This window comes from Macaca thibetana, chromosome 2 (genome assembly GCF_024542745.1).
Source record: "Macaca thibetana thibetana isolate TM-01 chromosome 2, ASM2454274v1, whole genome shotgun sequence".
Lineage (NCBI taxonomy): Eukaryota > Metazoa > Chordata > Mammalia > Primates > Cercopithecidae > Macaca > Macaca thibetana.
In genome coordinates, this window is record NC_065579.1 from 43,868,171 (window position 1) to 43,887,431 (window position 19,261).

General features: G+C 43.6%; 1 protein-coding gene across 7 annotated transcripts in view; it reads left to right on the forward strand.

Annotated features, from left to right (window-relative positions):
- ZBTB38 (zinc finger and BTB domain containing 38) overlaps positions 1 to 19,261 on the forward strand; it is a 125,612-nt gene that overhangs the window by 33,795 nt on the left and 72,556 nt on the right. For 5 of the 7 annotated variants that reach the window (XM_050778023.1, XM_050778025.1, XM_050778004.1 and 2 more), the window contains exons 1-2: positions 9,019 to 9,440; positions 10,511 to 10,585. The gene's annotated coding sequence lies outside the window, so the exon portion shown is untranslated. Of the gene's footprint in view, positions 1 to 8,937; positions 9,441 to 10,510; positions 10,586 to 19,261 lie in introns of those variants that run through there. The other 2 variants (XM_050778006.1, XM_050778019.1) reach the window with 2 other exon arrangements.

The window sequence follows — 19,261 nt, forward strand, 5'->3', positions numbered from 1 at the left end:
TGGCTCATGCCTGTAATCCCAGCACTTTGGGAGGCCAATGCAGGAGGATCGCTTGAGCCCAGGAGTTCAAGACCAGCCTGGGCAACACAGCAAGACCTCATCTCTACAAAAAGTTAAAAAATTAGCCAGGCATGGTGGTGCATGCCTGTGGTTCCAGCTACTCAGGGGGCTGAGGTGGGAGGATTGCTTGAGCCCAGAAGGTTGAGGTTGGAGTGAGCCATGATCACACCACTGCACTCCAGTCTGGGCAACAGAGCAAGACCCTGTCTCATAAACAAAAACAACAAATTTTTTTTGAGTTGTCTCAGTTTTCCTTATAAACTTGTCATAAAATGAAGTTTTAAAACCTCATATTCAATAGAAAATCAAACGTGCTTCCTATAAAATGTCCATAATAATAAATACAAAAACAACAAAAGAATCTTACTAATTTCTAGGTAGACAGCATAGCCTGCAGAAGATTCTAATCCTGAGCCAAGCTCTCCACAAAAGGGTGAGATCCCAAGTGTCAGAGAGGCATTAAAGACATGCACCACACGATTCAGTGTCCTCTAATGTCTGTCATAGACCATCTTAGCTCTGGGACCTCACAGTGCTAAGCATCCTAAGCTTCTGGGAACATGCAGTAGATCCTTATCTTTGATCTGAAGAGGTACTCTGTTTATTAAATATGAAAAATTATAATTTGTGCTATTGACTCTAACTCCTGTATGACAAGCAAAGTCAAAAGAATCCCCTGTGTGCCTTGATGCTTGTTTCGGTGTGTGCCTGGAGAGAGGGATGAATGTCTTAAGCTTCACCATCAGAAATTGCCATTTTTTACATCAAAAAGGATCTGCAATTGTCATTTCTAATACAGTTCAGCCTAATCAACCACCAAGGATGTTAACATTGATTCTGGGGAGGCATGAGGGGATGGAAAATCTTTTAATTATATTTTATTATATTACTCATGAGCATGTATTATTTTTGAATTGTTAACAATTCTAATTTTAAAAAATTAAGGAACAAAAAGAGAATGCTTAGTCTGAGCTGTCAAAAGCTGTGAATAAGCTGTAAGTCCCTGGGCCAGTCCCATTATTTTTCTAGTCTAGGATTTCTTCACCTCAGTACTATTGACTTACTGGACCAGATAGTTGTGTTGGGGTGGGGGGCTGTCCTGTGTATTGTAGGATGTTTGGCAGCATCCCTGGCTTCTACCCACTGTTGACAGTATTGCCCCCCAAAATGACAATAAAAAATGTCTCCAGATGTTGCCAAACGTTTTCCAGGGGGCAAACGCACCCCTGGTTGAGAATCACTGTTCTTGTCCTCAATTTCTCATCAATAAAAGGAAGCACAGAACCGAGTGCTTTAAGCTCCCCTGAAGCACCAAATTCTCTGACTCCATCAATGTCAAATCTGTAAATGTGTTTTCCAGAAGTTATTTTCCTCCAGAACCACTAGAGGGGACACTCTGCTACACAAAGGACAAAAACAGAGCACTCTGGGAACTTTGTTTTCCTCTCCTCTTGACTTTGTTTCTGTTTCTGACCGCCCCAGCCTTAAATAAATAGTCTTTGATGTTGAGTGTGATAACCCCTCACCATGAAACATGAAGAGTTGTTTGTCTTGTGCCTGGTGCCATAAAAGTCAGTGTTTTTAGATATGGCGGGGAGGGGAGAGCAAAATGTTCTCTGCTTTTTAAACATTCTTTGTAAGGTAGTCAGATGAATCATGCCTCTAAAAAAAGATATGCATTTCCATAAGCGGAGCCTGCAGGACAACCAGGCTGGGAGGTGGAAAATCTAGTTCTCTTCCTGGTCCTGCCACTTCTGGGCTGTGTGATGTTGGCCAAATTTCTTGACTTCTCTGGTTTTATATAAATAACGGAACTGAAGACGCTGAGGCTGAGAAGTTAAGGTCACACAGTATGTTAAGTGGCCAAGCAAGGACTTGCATCTGACCCATCAACTTCATAGAATAGTTGTGAAAACCAAATGAGATGGAGTACGTGAAAGAGTTTTGAAAAATAGAAAACCACACAAGTTCAAGGTGTGGATGTGTAGATATTGTGGGAATGAGAGAAGGGGATGGCTACGGGGTGGCATGAGGGAGCAGGAACAGAAGTTACGCCTTCTCCAAGTGTTGTATATTACAGGAAAGAGCCTCAGTGCCCCCAAATACTTCACTACTGATGGAGCTTCATCCCTAGAACTTAAGGTCTCCAACCCTATATAAGTGGACACATCACTAAGAGGAGTTTATCTCTCATGAGTTGTTTAAACACCTTAGTGAAAGTGAGGGATCTATATCGACACTGGTTTTTAAACATTTTTTTAAAACCCTGAACCACGATAGAAAATATGTTTCACAGAGAGACCCAGCTCACATACATATTATAAAATTGAAAGTGTTTGTTATAATGTACTTGGATCTTTTCTATTGTTTTATTTTATTCTATCACTTGAAACCAATGCTGACCCACTAAATAATGAGTCCTGACCTACGCTTGAAGGTATTATACTAGAAGGTTTTGTGGAGGGGAAAGAGTATAGGGTCCTGGGGCTGGTCTAGGGAGGAAACAGATGTGGCCTCCAAACAATACTCAAGGAGCCCTAAAGATGAACTTTTTACAGTTTGCCAAGGGCTCATTCTCTGAGGCATGATTCAGGAGGAAGAAAATAGAACAATAATTCCAAATTCGAATTCCCAAAATTCACCCGAATGAGTGATGATGGGCTATTGGGTAGCAATCTCTAGGCTGGATTCTCAGAGGTTATGATCTAAACCCCACATCATTAACATAAAATATGGATAGCATAAAATAACCAGCACAAAAAAAAAACATTTTTAATCCAACATCTATTGAGCCATTATTATATATCAGACATTGCACTAAGCACTTTACATGAGTGATAGGACATACATTAAGTTTAAGTGTTCCCTGATTTTCTTCTCTTCCTCCCCACTAACAAGATTTCTGGATTTGTCTGTCCAATTTCTTTTTCTGCTCCATCAGAAGAAGAACTGGACAGAAGCAGAAGAACCAGAGGAATGCTGATTAGGACTGGAAAGAAAGCTTTTACGGAGTTTGGGAGAAAGAAAGGGAGGCAGAAGCTATGGAGTGTAAGGGGCTTGGATAGGAGGGGGAAAGGATGCTAAGGGGAATTGAAGGGGCTCTTTGTGATGTTTGAGAAATGCAAGTATTAATATGAGTTAATTAGAAGTTACTTTTGGCAACTAGACTGGGTTTCTTGGACTGCAACCCTGCCCCCTCCCCAAGACCGCACCCTGTGGGTCATGGTCTGAATAGGGTTACATGTGCATTATCTTATTTAATCTGCATAACAAACCCATAAGGTGGTATTAGTATTTCCTTTTTCTCACATGAAGAAAAAGAACTTGATACAGTCGAAGTAACCTTACATTACATGCAGGTAATAAATAGTGAAACCAGGACTGGGACTTAAGACTTTTGATCATGAAAGCAGAAACTCTTAAGTCCATGAGCATAGATGATTCCCAGTATAAACAATACCAGTTAATAAAATACTCGAGAATAAATTTAACAAAATAATTGCAAGACTTGTACACTGAAAACAACAAAACATTGCTGAAATAAATCAAAGATCTAAATAAATGAGAAGGCTTCCTAAGTTTATGAATCAGATGACTTAATATTGCTAATATGGGATTACTCCCAAAATTGATCTGCAGGTACAATTTAACATCTATCAAAACCCCAGCTGGATTTTTTGCAGAAATTGAGAAGCTGATCCTAAAAATCATATGGCAATTCAAGGGATTCAGAATAGCCAAACAATCTTGAAAAAGAACAAAGTTGGTAGATTCACACTTCCTAATTTCCAAACATAACATAAAGCTATAGTAATCAAAACAGTGTGGTACTGACATAACAATAGATATCTAAATCAATGGAATAGAATTAAGACTCCAGGAATAAATATTAATATTTATTGTCAGTTGATTTTTGACAAAGGGGCCAAGACAATTCAATAGAGGAAAGAATAAACTTTTTTTAAAATAAACTCTTTATTTTAGAATAGTTTTATATGTATAGAATTGTTGTAAAAATAATTTTTTCAACAAATAGTTATGGGACAACCAGATAGCCACATGAAAAGAATGAATGTGGATCCCTACCTCACACCATAAGCAAAATTAACTTAAAGTGTATCATAGATCTAAATGTAAGAACTAAAACTAGGCCGGGCGCGGTGGCTCAAGCCTATAATCCCAGCACTTTGGGAGGCCAAGACGGGTGGATCACGAGGTCAGGAGATCAAGACCATCCTGGCTAACATGGTGAAACCCCGTCTCTACTAAAAAAAATACAAAAAATTAGCCAGGCGAGGTGGCGGGCGCCTGTAGTCCCAGCTACTCGGGAGGCTGAGGCAGGAGAATGGTGTAAACCCGGGAGGCAGAGCTTGCAGTGAGCTGAGATCCGGCCACTGCACTCCAGCCTGGGAGACAGAGCGAGACTCCGTCTCAAAAAAAAGAACTAAAACTATAAAACTCTTAGAAGAAAACTCAGGTGTAAATCTCCATGACCTTGGGTTAGATAATGTTTTCTTAAATATGATGCCAAAAGTACAAGTGATGAGAGAGAAGATTGATAAGTTGGACTTCATCAAAATTAAAAACTTTTATGCTTCAGATAACACCAACCGGAAATGACAACCATAGACAGGGGGATAATATTGTAAAATATATATCTGATATGGGACTTATGTCTGGGATATATAAAGAATCCCTAAAACTCAAAAATTAAAAAAATTTAAAAATAGGCTGAGCACGGTGGCTCACGCCTGTAATCCCAGCACCTTGGGAGGCCAAGGCAGGCGGATCACCTGAGGTTGGGAGTTTGACACCAGTTGGACTTCATCAAAATTCAAAACTTTTATGCTTCAAATAACACCAACCAGAAATGAAATGACAATCATGGACAGGGAGATAATATTATAAAATATATCTGATAAGGGACTTGTGTCTGGGATATATAAAGAATCCCTAAAACTGAAAAATTTAAAAAAAAAAATTTAGTCCGAGTGGCTCACACCTGTAATCCCAGCACTTTAGGAGGCCGAGGCAGGCAGATCACCTGAGGTCAGGAGTTCAAGACCAGCCTGACCAACATAGAGAAACTCCGTCTCTACTAAAAATACAAAATTAGCCAGGCATGGTGGCGCATGCCTGTAATCTCAGCACTTGGGAGGCTGAGGCAGGAGAATTGCTTGAACCCGGGAGGTGGAGGTTGTAATGAGCTGAGATGGTGCCATTGCACTCCAGCCTAGGCAATAAGAGGGAAACTCCATCAAAAAAAAAAAAGCCCAATTTGAAAGATAAAGGATTTGAATAGACAGTTCTCCAAAGAAGATATACAAGTGACCAATAAGCTCCTGAAAACACACTCAACATCATTAGTCATTTGTTAAATGCAATTCAAAACCACAATGAGATATCACATTGTACCCACTAGGATGGCTATAATAAAAAAGACAGACAATAACAGCGTTGGTGAGGATGTGGGGAAATCAGAACCCTCATAAATTGCTGGTGAAAATGTAAAATGATGCAGCACTTTGGAAAACAGTTTGACAGTTTCTCAAAATGTTAAACATAGTATGATATCACCCAGCAATCCCACTCTTTTGTGTCTACCCAAGAGACATGAATGCATGTCCACAAAAAAAAAAACTTGCACATGAATGTTCATAGCAATATTATTCATAACAGCCAGAAAGTGAAAACAACTCAAGTGTTCATCAACTGAGATTTGGATAAACAAAATGTTGTATACTCACACAGTGGAATATTATTTGGGCATAAAAAGGAATGAAGTACTAAACTATTCTATGCCTTAGTTCATTTGCTGTTGCTTAAACAGAACACTTGAAACTGGGTAATTCATAAAGAAAAGAAATTCACTTCTTACAGTTATGAAGGCTGAGAAGTCCAAAGTCTAGGGATCACATCTGGTGAGGACCTTCTTACTGGTGGGGACTCTCTGGCAAGTCCCAAGGTGACATAGGACATTACATGGTGAGGGGGCTGAAAGTGCTAGCTCAGGTCCCTCTTCCTCTTCTTATAAAGCCACAAGTCTCTCTCTTGTGATAACCCATTAATCCATTAACCAATTAATCATTAATCCATGAGTGGATTAACCACCTGTGAAAGACCCCACCTCTCAATACTGCCATATTGGAGATTAAATTTCAACATGAGTTTTGGAGAGGACAGATATTTGAACCATATATTGTATGATTCCATTTGTAGAAAATATCCAGAAGAGGAAAATCTATAGAGACAGAAACTAGATGAGTGGTCGTCTAGGGCTGGTAGGTGGGGACAAATGAAGAATGTGATACCTAATAGGCACGGTGTTTTTTTGGGGGGTGACAAAAAACGTTAAAAACATAGATTACAAATTACATAATTCTGTAAATACACTAAAACCCATTGAATTGTACACTTTAAGTGGGTGAACTTTATGGTATGTAAATTATACCTTAATAATTTTTTTTAAAGAGAGGGAATGAAATGAGAGAAATCTAAGGCAACAAGTATAGACAAGTCTTCTAAGGAATTCCTTGCATTAATAAAGGTTTGGTTTTAATTACCAGCATTTAACTGCATTTGTTGTAGCAAAGGAGGAGGCTGCTCCACTTCAGGTAGAAGCTAGGGAAGTGATATTGTACTTACTTCTCTGTATCTTCAAATGGATATTTGTCCCAGTTCTCTGATTTTATGTTCACTGTTAGTATCAACCCCAGAGCATATAACCCAAGAATCTGTGTCTCACTTAAGCTTACTGATCATTTCTGCTTCTTTTCTTTATTTTTCTGTTCACATTATCCTGATAGGATGCAGGGTGAAGAAATGATCAGCCTTTGTTCATCTTATTAGAGAAATAAATACCTGTGTGTATGAAGCAAGCAAGGCCACTGAGTCTTTGGGGAAACAGAGCAGGGAGGTGCCCAGAGGCATTTTCTGCAGAGAAGGAAGAAAAGAATAAACAAGTCTTCTGCCAAAAATGCCTGGAACTTAAAGTGATTTCCTCAGCCCAAGATCAGGCTGTGTGCAGACACTGACAGTGAACCTGATCAGTTGCTGCTGCTCCCTTGATTAAAAGCATGTGGCTTTCTCTCTTGTGAAATTCACCTCTATAAATTCCACCTGCCTAGGGATTCAAACTACAAGGAACAAGTGCAATTCCTCAGAGTGGCAACTGGCAGAGCTCCCAGGAACAAGGTAGAACTACACAATGTCCCAGGCATCAGAGGCACAGATTGCCTGAGCCAGGGACAGTGGTCTCTGTGACCTGACACCCCACCCACAGTGGGAAGGAAAGCTGTGGGTGTGTTATCGAGGAGGCCTCCACAAGGGGCTGGAAATTCCTGGTTTTGTCTTCCTCTTGGAATGAGACATTTACTCTAAAAGAATCATGGAAAAGTACAAACCACAGAATCATAAACCACACGGGGAGAGGCTACCTCGTAGGTCATTCTTACACTGGGCCCAGATACCCCAAAAGCAGATGTTCTCTTCTCGCCACCCCTCCTCGCCTTTGCTTGCCCACAGTCATTGCCAGGACTCTCCCTCAGGCCCAGAAAGGCAGCCGATTCCTGGTAGGAGGGCGCTAAGAGTAGAAAGTAACTACCATTGTCAGGTCCAGATCTGTTCCCTGTCCCTTCCCGTTGCTCCTGCACTCTAAAACCACACCACAGTTCCAACTCTTTTTCTGAGTCCAGAGTCTTTGAGAGTGCCGTCATGTCCTTCTTCCTGTAGCCTTCTTGTCTACCCCAGATGTATCCCTTTAATTTCACTGACCTTCCCACCCATATCCATGAGGCCAGAAGGCAACAAAAAGACAAGCGTGGACTCTGGCTCCCGCCGAGGTACTCTGTCCCCCGTGGCTCTCGGATTTTGCATTTTGCATGCCACAGACCTGCGTCCATCCGACCTCCCTAGTTTCTCATCCCCGCTTGAACCTGATGACTGACTCGCCCTCCTGGCCACGCTGAGTAACCCGCCCAGTTGCCAAACCTCAGACCTGGTGTTGACGCAGTAAGAAGGCCTGAGGCCCATGTTGCCAGAACATTCCTAATTGTTTCACTGTTTCCTTGTAGGATTTGGTTTCAAGTCCCATCTTTATCCTTGTCTCCTTTCTCCTGGCCAGGGTGCCCTTGGTCAATATTCCTTCATTCGCTCCAGCCACTCAGCACCGTGATTAAGAAAACAGGATGTGAGATTAGATGATCCAGACTCTGCCACGAACTAACTAGCTGTGAGGCTTCAGAAAAGTGTCTTAACCTCTCTGAGCATCCATTTCCTCCTCTATAGCATTAAGACTATTAATAGTACGTACCTCACAGCTTTTTTGTTGTGATAACCAATAAATGAAATAATCTTCATAAAGCACAGAGGCTTGAATGTTCACTCTAAGTATTTAATATGTGTCCTCTACTATTTTATTTTGCAATTATCATTCCTTAATTCATCAGATATTTACCAAGCCTCAGGCCAGGCACTGAGATATAAATATCCCCTTTAAAGAGCAGTCATGTCTTAAATCCAGGAAGAGCTAGTTCATGTTGGCACCTAGGGCAGGGAGCTAAGCCCAGGGCCACAGTACAGAGGCAGAGGAGAATAGACTGACCACCAGCAGTTGCCCGGGGATGGTGACAAAAGTGCCTTCCACCTTTCCGCATCTCTTTCAATACCACTGCAACTCCTTGAGTAGGTGGGCACCACACAGAAGGGGGATGGCAGAGGGGCAATGAGAGGTCCCCAGGGAAACAGCCTCTTCTTCTTCCCTGCTTCTCTGACAGAGCACGGCCATGCCTCTGCCATGCAGGAGGGTGATGTCCTTTGGGGAGGCCTTGTTGAATCTGTCTGGGGCTGTTCCGGAAGTAGGAAGGGCGGCTGGGGGTGGGGAGACGGCAGGAATGTTCTCCTGGCCTGCTGGTCTGAGCCGGCGAGTGTGCTGAGAGGAGGGCCTCTGGACATCAAAGGTTCCTTTTGTCCCCTTCCGAGTGGCAGGGCAGCCCAGCCGGGCTGCTGGCGATGACTCAGGCCTGGCCCTGACGTCACCCACGCCCGGCCACTGGCCTCCCTCTGAAGCCAGGAAACTAGCTGGGGAGTGGCACTCGCAGCTGCAGCAAATCTCAAAATAAAGAGGCAACGGCCTTTCTCCTCCTCTCCATCTCCCTACAGCACACCTTTTATTTCTTTTCTTCTTTTTTTTAAGCCTCACGAAAGATTTTACTTGTAGATCAACTTTCAAAATGTAGGAAGTCAGAATGGGTGACATCATCAGAAAAATATGTGGAGCTGATCGCCACAAGAAGTGAAGAACCCAGGGCACGAAAGCGGTTGTGACTCCTGGGCCCAGGGAGTTGGCAGCGTCTGGGCTTCAGAGGAGCCAGCGCCTCCGAGTAAGTGAAGGCCCACTTTTGGCACCCCCTCACTCAGCGCCCTTCACCGTAGGGCGCCATCTTGTTCCCTGACGCCTACAGCTTGCCAAGCCCCAGCCCAGAGTTGGGAGTAGGGACTGCATTTGGGAGACCCTCTAAATACGGCCCCAAAGGGATCTGATATCTCTCTTCTCCACAGGATCAGAAAAGAATGCAAAAAAAAAAAAAAGAACAATACTAAGACGGAAACCCAGGGAAGAATGGCCCAACTGATGCCTTTCCCTGTCAACCCTCTTGTTTTGCCTCCTCTTCCTCCCCTCACCTGAGTACTCTGTTTCAGACGGTCAGAATGTTTGTTCAGAGTTCTGGATTGTTTGCTTCCTAGATCTTATACTGAGCGATCAGACGTAAAAATAAACCCTGTTCTAGGCAAATACGTGTCCTGTGCCATCAAACGGTATTTTCACACTTAACCTGGTAAAAGATGACAGCCCTGGTAAAAAGATGCACACAACCGTGCTGCCTTTACTGCACACGTTTCTGATTGTTCCGTGTATGAACCTACATTATCTTATTGCCCTGTTTACAGAGGACTTATTTTCATTCCTACTTGTGCCATTGTATCTCAGATGACATTAAACACAAAGACACAATGTGTCTGTTTTAACTTTGACTACAAACTCATAGTTCTTCACAAAGCCTGTAATTTCACAGCCTCTGGAAGTTCCTACCCAAGAAAGTTAAGTTCCCAAGAGAAAAGTTTTGACATGTACATGAGAACGGCACACAGGCATAGAAATCATACCCTGATTTTCCTGGCTTCTAAAGTCATCCCCTGAGTCAGCATCTAGTCTTCGTACAGCTGACGTATCAGAGAAGATGTGTTCTTCAGAAATTCTATGTTAAAATTATTGGGAGTGGGGAGGCGTAAGTCTCATTTTAAAGGCAGTAAGGAAGTTTGTCATTTACTGGAAAACAGTGGCATATTCCTTTGTAAACGGACAACTCCCTTTGGAAATTAACTGTCACACACTAAAATATCTGTTTTATAGGCCTTATGTTTTACTTTTTGTTTTACTTTAATATATTAGGTGGTCTTCAAGTGAGGCTCTGCTGTACTCCTGTTCTTGTGGCTCTGAGATCTGAATGTTGTGACCACTAATTTGGTAAGTGTCATTTGTCCCCAACAGCTACTTAAATTTAAGTCTCCCAATTCTCCTTTTTCAGTTTACGGTAAGATTTAAAGAAAGGAGGAAAGGGGGCCGGGCGCGGTGGCTCAAGCCTGTAATCCCAGCACTTTGGGAGGCCGAGACGGGCGGATCACGAGGCCAGGAGATCGAGAGACGATCCCGGCTAACACGGTGAAACCCCGTCTCTACTAAAAAATACAAAAAAACTAGCCGGGCGAGGTGGCGGGCGCCTGTAGTCCCAGCTACTGGGGAGGCTGAGGCAGGAGAACGGCGTAAACCCGGGAGGCGGAGCTTGCAGTGAGCTGAGATCCGGCCACTGCACTCCAGCCTGGGTGACAGAGCAAGACTCCGTCTCAAAAAAAAAAAAAAAAAAAAAAAAAAAAAAAGAAAGGGGGAAAGGGCACAGAGATTTCTGTACACAATGATAATAGCTGTATCAAAAACAATATTAGGATAGGCTAATTGTTATAATAGAACCCCAAATCTATAGTGGCTCAAACACAATAGTTTATTTCTTGCTTATGTAACAGTACAGGTCAGTGGGGCAACTGTTTTTCATGCATTCATTCAGAGACACAGGTAGAAAGGGGCTTTGCCTTCTGCAGCATGTGGTTTTCAAGGTCGCCTGGGGGTGTCTCCACTCCTCAGTGAAGTAAGAAAAGAGCGTGAAAAGGTGCACATGGGAGTTTTTTATGGGCCCTGCCTAGAAGTGGTGCGTATTACTTCTACTCACATTCCATTGGCTAAAACTCCATCACATGACCACAACTAACCACAGAGGAGTCTGGGAAATGTAGTCCCTGATGGGGCAGCCACTTAGCAGTGACAGCTCTGGAGGGTTTCTAAAGAAGAAGTAGTTCTCTCTGGCACAGCACATAAAAGAAACTTGGAGACTCTCAAGGATAAAGTTGCATAGAAACAGTGGGATAAGTAAAAAAATCATCCACATTTAGATTTTCCTGACTGACACTCTTAGGTAACATCTGGCCATGAGCGCAAGATGCAATGGATGAGATTTCTCAACACCTCTGTCCATTATGACCCTGAGTGAGCACCATCATGTTGCCCATGGCCAGTGAACCACGAAGGACATTTTCCTTATTTCCTTCTCCTTATTTTTCCCCTCAGTATCCTCTTGGTCTAGGACTATACCGGCTTTGTCTCCTTCCTGGATCTAGTCATATTAGTTGGAATTGTGACAGAATTCTGCTTCCCCAACTAGGAGCCCCAGTAGTCTGTAGGAAAGCTCTTGACTTCCTTAGCTTGTAGTTTTCTCTGCTTCTGGAGGCTTTGGAAATGTATCCTACCTAATCTGCTCCAGGTCTTGAGATACTTGATCGGGGAAAAATTCCCTAAGGTGAGACCTTTAAACCAAATTATTAGAGAAACTGTTTTTTTCTTTTCTTTTCTTTTCTTTTTTTTTTAGACAGAGTCTCACTCTATTGCCAGGCTGGAGTACATCAGCATGATCTCAGTTCACTGCAACCTCTGCCTCCCAGGTTCAAGTGATTTTACTGCCTTAGCCACCCAAGTAGCTGGGACTACAGGCGTGCACCACCACACCCAGCTAATTTTTGTATTTTATAGTAGAGTTGGGGTTTCACCATGTTGGCCAGGATGGTCTTGATCTCTTGACCTCGTGATCTGCCGGCCTTGGTCTCCCAAAGTGCCGAGATTACAGACATGAGCCACCGCGCCCAGCCAAGAAACTTTTTTTTTTCTTTGAGACAGGGTTTCACTCTGTCACCCAGGCTGGAGTACAGTGGCGCAATCATGGCTCACTGCAGCCTCAACTTCTCAGGTTCAAGCGATCTTCCCAAGTAGCTGAGACTACAGGAATGCGTCACCATGCCTGGCTAATTTTTGTATTTTTTGTAGAAACAAGGTTTCACCATGTTGCCCAGGCTGGTCTTGAACTCCTGGGCTCAAGCAATCCACCCACCTTGGCCTCCCAAAGTGCTAGGATAACAGGTGTGAGCCACCGGGCCCAACCGAGAAACATTTAAAAGTAGACTAAAAAGTCTCAGGCTGGGGCTATTAATGCTGCCCCAAAGGATGTGATATATATGTCTAGCTTTTCATTTTCAGGAAAAGTTTCAAAACATTTACTGAAATAACAAGTGGTAAAGTTGTAAGCTCTATTTGGAGAACTGTTAATAAGTTTAACATTTTATGTAACCTTCTAACCATTGTTGATGTTGGCGAAGTATTCCCCTCATTGGTGAATAGAAACCATATGATGGGTGCCTTGTGACGCCCCAAACTTAAAGGTGTGAGATAAAAATGAACTCAAGTCTGAGGTGCCTGGTACCTAGTTCTCTAGTTTTGTCAATATCTGACTAAACATTCTGGTTTCTGATTGACTTTTGCCCCTGGACTTGACCTTTCTGGCACCCACATCCACACCCTGAAGAGCACATATTGTCTATTGTGTGGGGATGCCTGTTACTGGCCAATTTGCCACAGCTTCTCAGGTATCTGACAGAGGCTGATGCCTGGCCTACTCTCCTGTTACGGCTGCCTAACCTCTGCCCAGTCCCCTCACATCAGGATGGAGCTGAGGAGGAGTGGAATAGAATAACAAGATGAGTTGCTGCAAAAATACTTCAACCTTTGAAAGTCTGTCTTTCCAAGTTGTTAGGAACTGAAAGTATCTATTGATAGGGTTGCTAGCTGTGGTGTAAGCTAATGATAAGACCAGGTTGGGCTGGGCGCGGTGGCTCGCGCCTATAATCCCAGCATTTTTGGAGGCATAGGCGAGTGGATCACTTGAGATCAGGAGTTTGAGACCAGCCTGACCAACACGGTGAAACCCCATCTCTACTAAAAAATAATAATAATAATAATAATAATAATACAAAATTAGCCAGGCACTGTGGCGCACGCCTGTAATCCCAGCTACTTGGGAGGCTGAGGCAGGAGAATTGCCTGAACCCAGGAGGCAGAAGTTGCAGTGAGCTGAGATCTCACCATTGCACTCCAGCCTGGGCAGCATGAGAGAAACTCCATCTCAGAAAAAAAAGACCAGGTGAATGAGGAATACAGTGCCGGCTAGAAGGGCGCAGTTGAAGGAGTAAATTAAGAATATGTGCCAGATTTTGGCCGGGCGCGGTGGCTCACGCCTGTAATCCCAGCACTTCGGGAGGCCGAGGCGGGCGGATCACGAGGTCAGGAGATCGAGACCATCCTGGCTAACACGGTGAAACCCTGTCTCTACTAAAAATACAAAAAAAAATTAGCCGGGTGTGGTGGCAGGCGCCTGTAGTCCCAGCTACTGGGAGGCTGAGGCAGGAGAATGGCGTGAACCCGGGAGGCGGAGCTTGCAGTGAGCCGAGATCGCGCCACGGCACTCCAGCCTGGATGACAAAGCGAGACTCCGTCTCAAAAAAAAAAAAAAAAAAAAAAAAAAAAGAATATGTGCCAGATTTCAAAAGCTGGAGCCAAATGGGGATGATGTGTTGCTGGAAGTCCTAGCCTAACAGAGTCTTTCAAGAAGGGCAGAGCCAAAGGTCTCAGTCAACGTCAGGGTCCATTCATGTGGGAGAATGGCTAATCACAGCTTGCTAATTTCAACTACCATCTGTTATGACTCCTCAAAGCACTAAGTAAGCAGGAGTTGACATATGAATGGTGTTAGGGTTGGGGGAGGGGCCAGCCTCCTGATTTCTAATTTCTAGCTGCATATTACTACAGGAAGGGGCGTGAGACCACCACATCAGGTACCAGAATTTCATTACTGTTCAACACTTGGTGTTTGAAAGAAAGCCATAGATCCCTGTGACCACTGGATGCTGAGTGACCTCACAGACAACACCAGCAAAGCAGGATTGTGTACAAACACACATTTTGTAAATATTTTGATATTTGACATTTCAAAAAAAGCATCAAAGTAGACAGTCTGGGAAAAGTTAGACGTTGTTGAGCTTTCTTAACCTTAATTTTGCATTTTGTTATTTTTTTCTATTTTAATTTCACATAGGAGTAATAATTCAAATTTGAGGCACTGTAGTCTTTTCAGAGCTTAAGTTATCTAAAGATCTGAGCCTGGCCTTGTTGAGCCATGATGAGCAGATGTGGACTGAGCACACAGTCTCACACAGGCAGCTCTTACACTAGTTGGGTATTTTAATCCCTGAGGTTTTAGAATTGTCATAGCACAGATGTGCAAGCTCCTTTCTCCCCATGGGTCAGCATCATGAATGTTCTGTCACTCTCCTTAGAGAGTTTGGCAGAAATACCACATCATATTCACCAAAACTAAGAATTCATAGTAATAGGGCTTTATAATTTCTCACACTGAAATCCCCTAATTTCTTGTCAAGAACCAAGTTGGAAAATACCACACTTCAGGGTTTTGTTTTTAACTCAAGAAGTTTCTGGTTTTCATCAGAACTTTCAAGCTCCCTCCTACCTCCAAAATAGTATCGTTAGAAAATGTAATGCTGAGACTCTGTCAGAATAAGTAGGTGATATATGCAAAATGATTTGGGCAGCTTAGAAAAGTGCACATCAAGGTAAAGCGTTGATAAAGGCCGGGCGCGGTGGCTCACCCTGTCATCCCAGCACTTTGGGAGGCCAAAGTGGGCAGATTTCTTGAGGCCAGGAGTTCAAGACCAGACCAGCCAACATCACGAAGCCCTGTCTCTACTAAAAATACAAAAATTAGCCAGGCTTGGTGGCACATGCCTGTAATCCCAGCTTCTTGGGAGACTGAGGTATGAGAATTGCTTGAACCCAGGAGGCGGAGGTTGTGGTGAGCCAAGATTGGGCCACTGTACTCCAGCCTAGGCAACAGAGCAAAAAAAAAAGTGTTGATTAAAAAAAATCATCATAATTATGGTCAGTATTGGTGCTTTGACTTTTGATATTGTTATTTTTGTTATTTTAAATATTTTTTTGTCTTTCTAAATTGACTTTCATCTGGGAGCCTTAGCACAACTTCTAACTAGCCAAAGCATATTTGATTCTAGGTCATCCCCACTGAGAGGCTTCTGATCTTATTCACAGGGACATTTAACCTGGGGTTCACTGAAACCTTTGAGGAAAGATGGATGAGTCATCTCTCTGCCAAAAGAAGATGATTCCTGGCATTCTATGGGGCTCTTAGTGTATTGGGACAAGGAGGCTTGGAAATTACTCCACGGAGGCATTGACCTTGGGTAGTGCCTCCCAAGCCAGAGTGGAGAGAGTGGAGCCCTCATCTTTGTCCAAAAGAGCATTAGTATAACCCCTCACCCCAACCCCACCCCATTCTCTCCTTTTTAAAAGGAGAGAATAATATATACAAGAAAAAATTGGAAAAAATACATCAAAATGTTAAAAATTGTTGAGATGGTATTTTATGTGGTGTTTTGCCCCCATTTAACATTATGTTGTAAACGTTTTACCAAATCACTAAATGGTCTTTGAAAACATGATTTTTAATGGCTGTGTTTCCATTGCACTGATACATTTTAATGTATCAATTTTTTGTTGTTGGACATTTTGATAGACTTTAGTGTTCTACTATTTTTAAAGTTTCTAATGCATATTGGTGAATTGGCCTCTAGAAAGGTACCAGTGTCTATTTCAAAACCTCGGTCTTTTTTCATTTCTCATATTAAAATGCATGCTGCTAGGCCCCAGTGGTATTGGAAGCTCTGAGGAGGAGCCTGGGGATATGCATTTTAATCTGCCCTCCCAATTCTTCTGCATTAATGCCTGAGAACTATTGACATGCTGCATTTAGTTCAACAAATATTCAGTTGGCAAACATTTATTAGACAAAAAAAATAGGAAACTCTAAGCTAGTATATCTATACCAGAATTTAACTTAAAGCCTTTTTTTGGCTTCTGATTTTTAGAGTTTCCTTTAACTGTGATATGATGTAGTAAAAAGATTATTAGCTAGGCAAGAAACCGTATTGTACACATGAAATTACTGAGTCCCATAATGGTTCATTTACTTCCTGGTGGTCACTCAGAGATTTAGTGGCAAAGATTGAACTAGACAAAGGGCCCAGAGTCACCCAACCTTTGGGTAAGAGACAAAAGGCACCAGTGAGAAGATTGACCCCTGAGGCAACCTCCTGTCTCAGCCAAGGAGCTTTTACCTGCCCTCAGATAGGCATGCCCATACTTCAAGACACTCTTGGGCAGCCTAGACCTAGCGAGGGACCCAAGTGCCCATCTTGGTCACCTAGTGGGGCCAGACCATGGTGTGCCCTGATCCCTGAGGTGGTAGCACTGAAGAAGCTGGACCCAGGAGAACAGAGGGCAGCCGTGCAGGCAGCATCCATGTGATCAGTGCCACAAAAGCAGAGTAGGAGGTGGGATCTGGGGTCAGAAACCAAGACAGCGGAGCAGGGTCAGGGCAAGTGCCAGACTAAAATGTGTGGGCAAATTTGAGGTCAAGGCAGGGATGAATTGAAAGGAAGACAAGCAAGAGCTCGAGGGCAGCTGCAGAGGAATTAGCCTCAAGGATGGAGTCCCACTGTGTGACCTCACAGTACCTGCCCCAAGCTGTGCCTGCCTTTTTAAATCTGAAAGGTGCTGTGTGCTGGGCTGCCTTCTGACAGCAGGTGAGTAGAAGCACAGCCTAAGAGGAGGCAGGCCGGAGCAGGAGGAACCTGAAAATGGAAATTAGGAAACAATGCAAAAAACAATTATAGCAGAGACCATAATGAACAAAAAACCAATTTCTTTAAACTCTCACCACCTTCTAAGAGGAAGTCTGACTATTCATCCTGACTGCATAACCCTGCTGAAACCCATCAACCCACACCCACTGATTGCCTGACGGTATCTGCCCGGCTTCCTCTCATTCCACCGCCTCAACTTCCAGAGCCCACCATGGCATCACTTGACTTTCAAGTTCTGCCTGGACAGATTGCTCAGCTCCCTACCATCCCCAGTTCATGTTCAGGTTCTAGAAATCAACTTTAGGTTCCTCCATGCCTACGTCTATGTCAATCCCCTGCAAAGGCACCTGGTGACACACAAGAGCCAGAACCCACAGGAGCTCCTCCACAGGACCCTCCCAGGGCTTAGCCACCAGGGAATTTTGAGGATGATCCCCAAGCTTCACTGCCCCATGCACGTCTCCATTATCTCAAGGGTGTCCCTGTTCAGGATCGCTACTCTCCTGATTCTTGGCCTCCTGGTCCAAACTCATGGCTCCAGGGTCATGATGAGTAAGAGTTCTGGCAAAGTCTACAACCTCCCTTGAACCAGAGGTACCTTGAATCAGATGGAGGGTGACTTTCCAAGAATGGCTGGGCCAGTTCAAGTCCTCACTATAATGTTTGCCCTATGTAAGACCCATCACCTTGTCCTGCACAACTTTCTTGAATGAGGCACCTTCTGATACTCAGATGACATTCTAATTGCTCATGAGACCTGGACCCCTGGGCCAGGAAAGCCCATGTGGTGGTGACAGCAGTGCTTCCAAATCTCACCCACAGGAGACAAAAATAGGAGTTCCATGGCATCCAGACAACGTGTCCACATGCTGCTGGAGAGTCTTGGGTGGTCACAGAGTACAAAGTTCAAGGGCAAAGATTGTTCAGTGGGTCCCAAGATTTGACAAGTGCCACTGGTGGTCCCACCCTTGCCTCTCTACATTGATTCCATGTCCCACTTCCTCTCACACTATGCTAATAACGATCTAACCTGAGAAATTAAAAGTATTCACACAGCCTCTGTCCAAAGCTACAGGAAGACCCTGGCCCAGGCAAACTCTGTTCCTGCCCCACAGCTGTCATTTCACCTGCCCCACCCCATGGGAGCATGTGCCACTGGTATCAAGTCTTCCTGCTGGTCCAAGAGGCACTGCCTCAAAGAGTCTCAGCATCCCCAGATAGCAATGTCCCACCACTGCAGTCAAGAGCAACTGGGCAAACTGGAAGACTCACCCCCCCATCCAGAGAGACCACCCCATTTTCCATCATGTAAGTGCCAGACAGCCCAAACTGCTGTGTAGACAGCTACCAGGAAAACTGGAGCAATGAGAGACGTCTGCGGTTACCCCAGCTAAGCTTGGAAGGCCACAGAGTTTAACTGCCTTCTTGACTGTGGCCCATCAAAAGGAGCCCCTATACATCTAGTAGATACAAAAATAAAAATTACTGAGGTTACCAAATGCTGGCAAACATGTAAGGACACTGGATCTCTCCTACATTGCCTGTAGGAATGTAAAATGGTACAGCCACTCTAGGAAACAGTTTGGCAGTTTCTTATAAAAGTTAAACATACACTTACCACATGATCCAGCAATCCTACTCATGGGTATTTACACAAGAGAAATGAAAACTTATGGTCACGCAATTAACTTTACATGAACATTTATAGCAGCTTTATTTGTAATACCTAAAAACTGGAAAATAGCCAGATGTTTTTCAGCAAGTTAGTGGGTAACACGCTGGTACATCCACACCTTGAAATACTAGTCAGCAATAAACATGCACGTGCTCTTTACATACAATTCAAATGGATTATAAGGGCATTATGCTGAAAGCCAATCTCAAAGAATTATATGCTACATGATTCCATTTAGAAAACGTTCTTGGACTGACAAAATTATAGTGATAGGCCAGGCCCGGTGGCTTATGCTTGTAATCCCAGCACTTTGGGAGGCCGAGGCAGGAGTGCCCAGGAGTTTGAGACCAGCCAGGG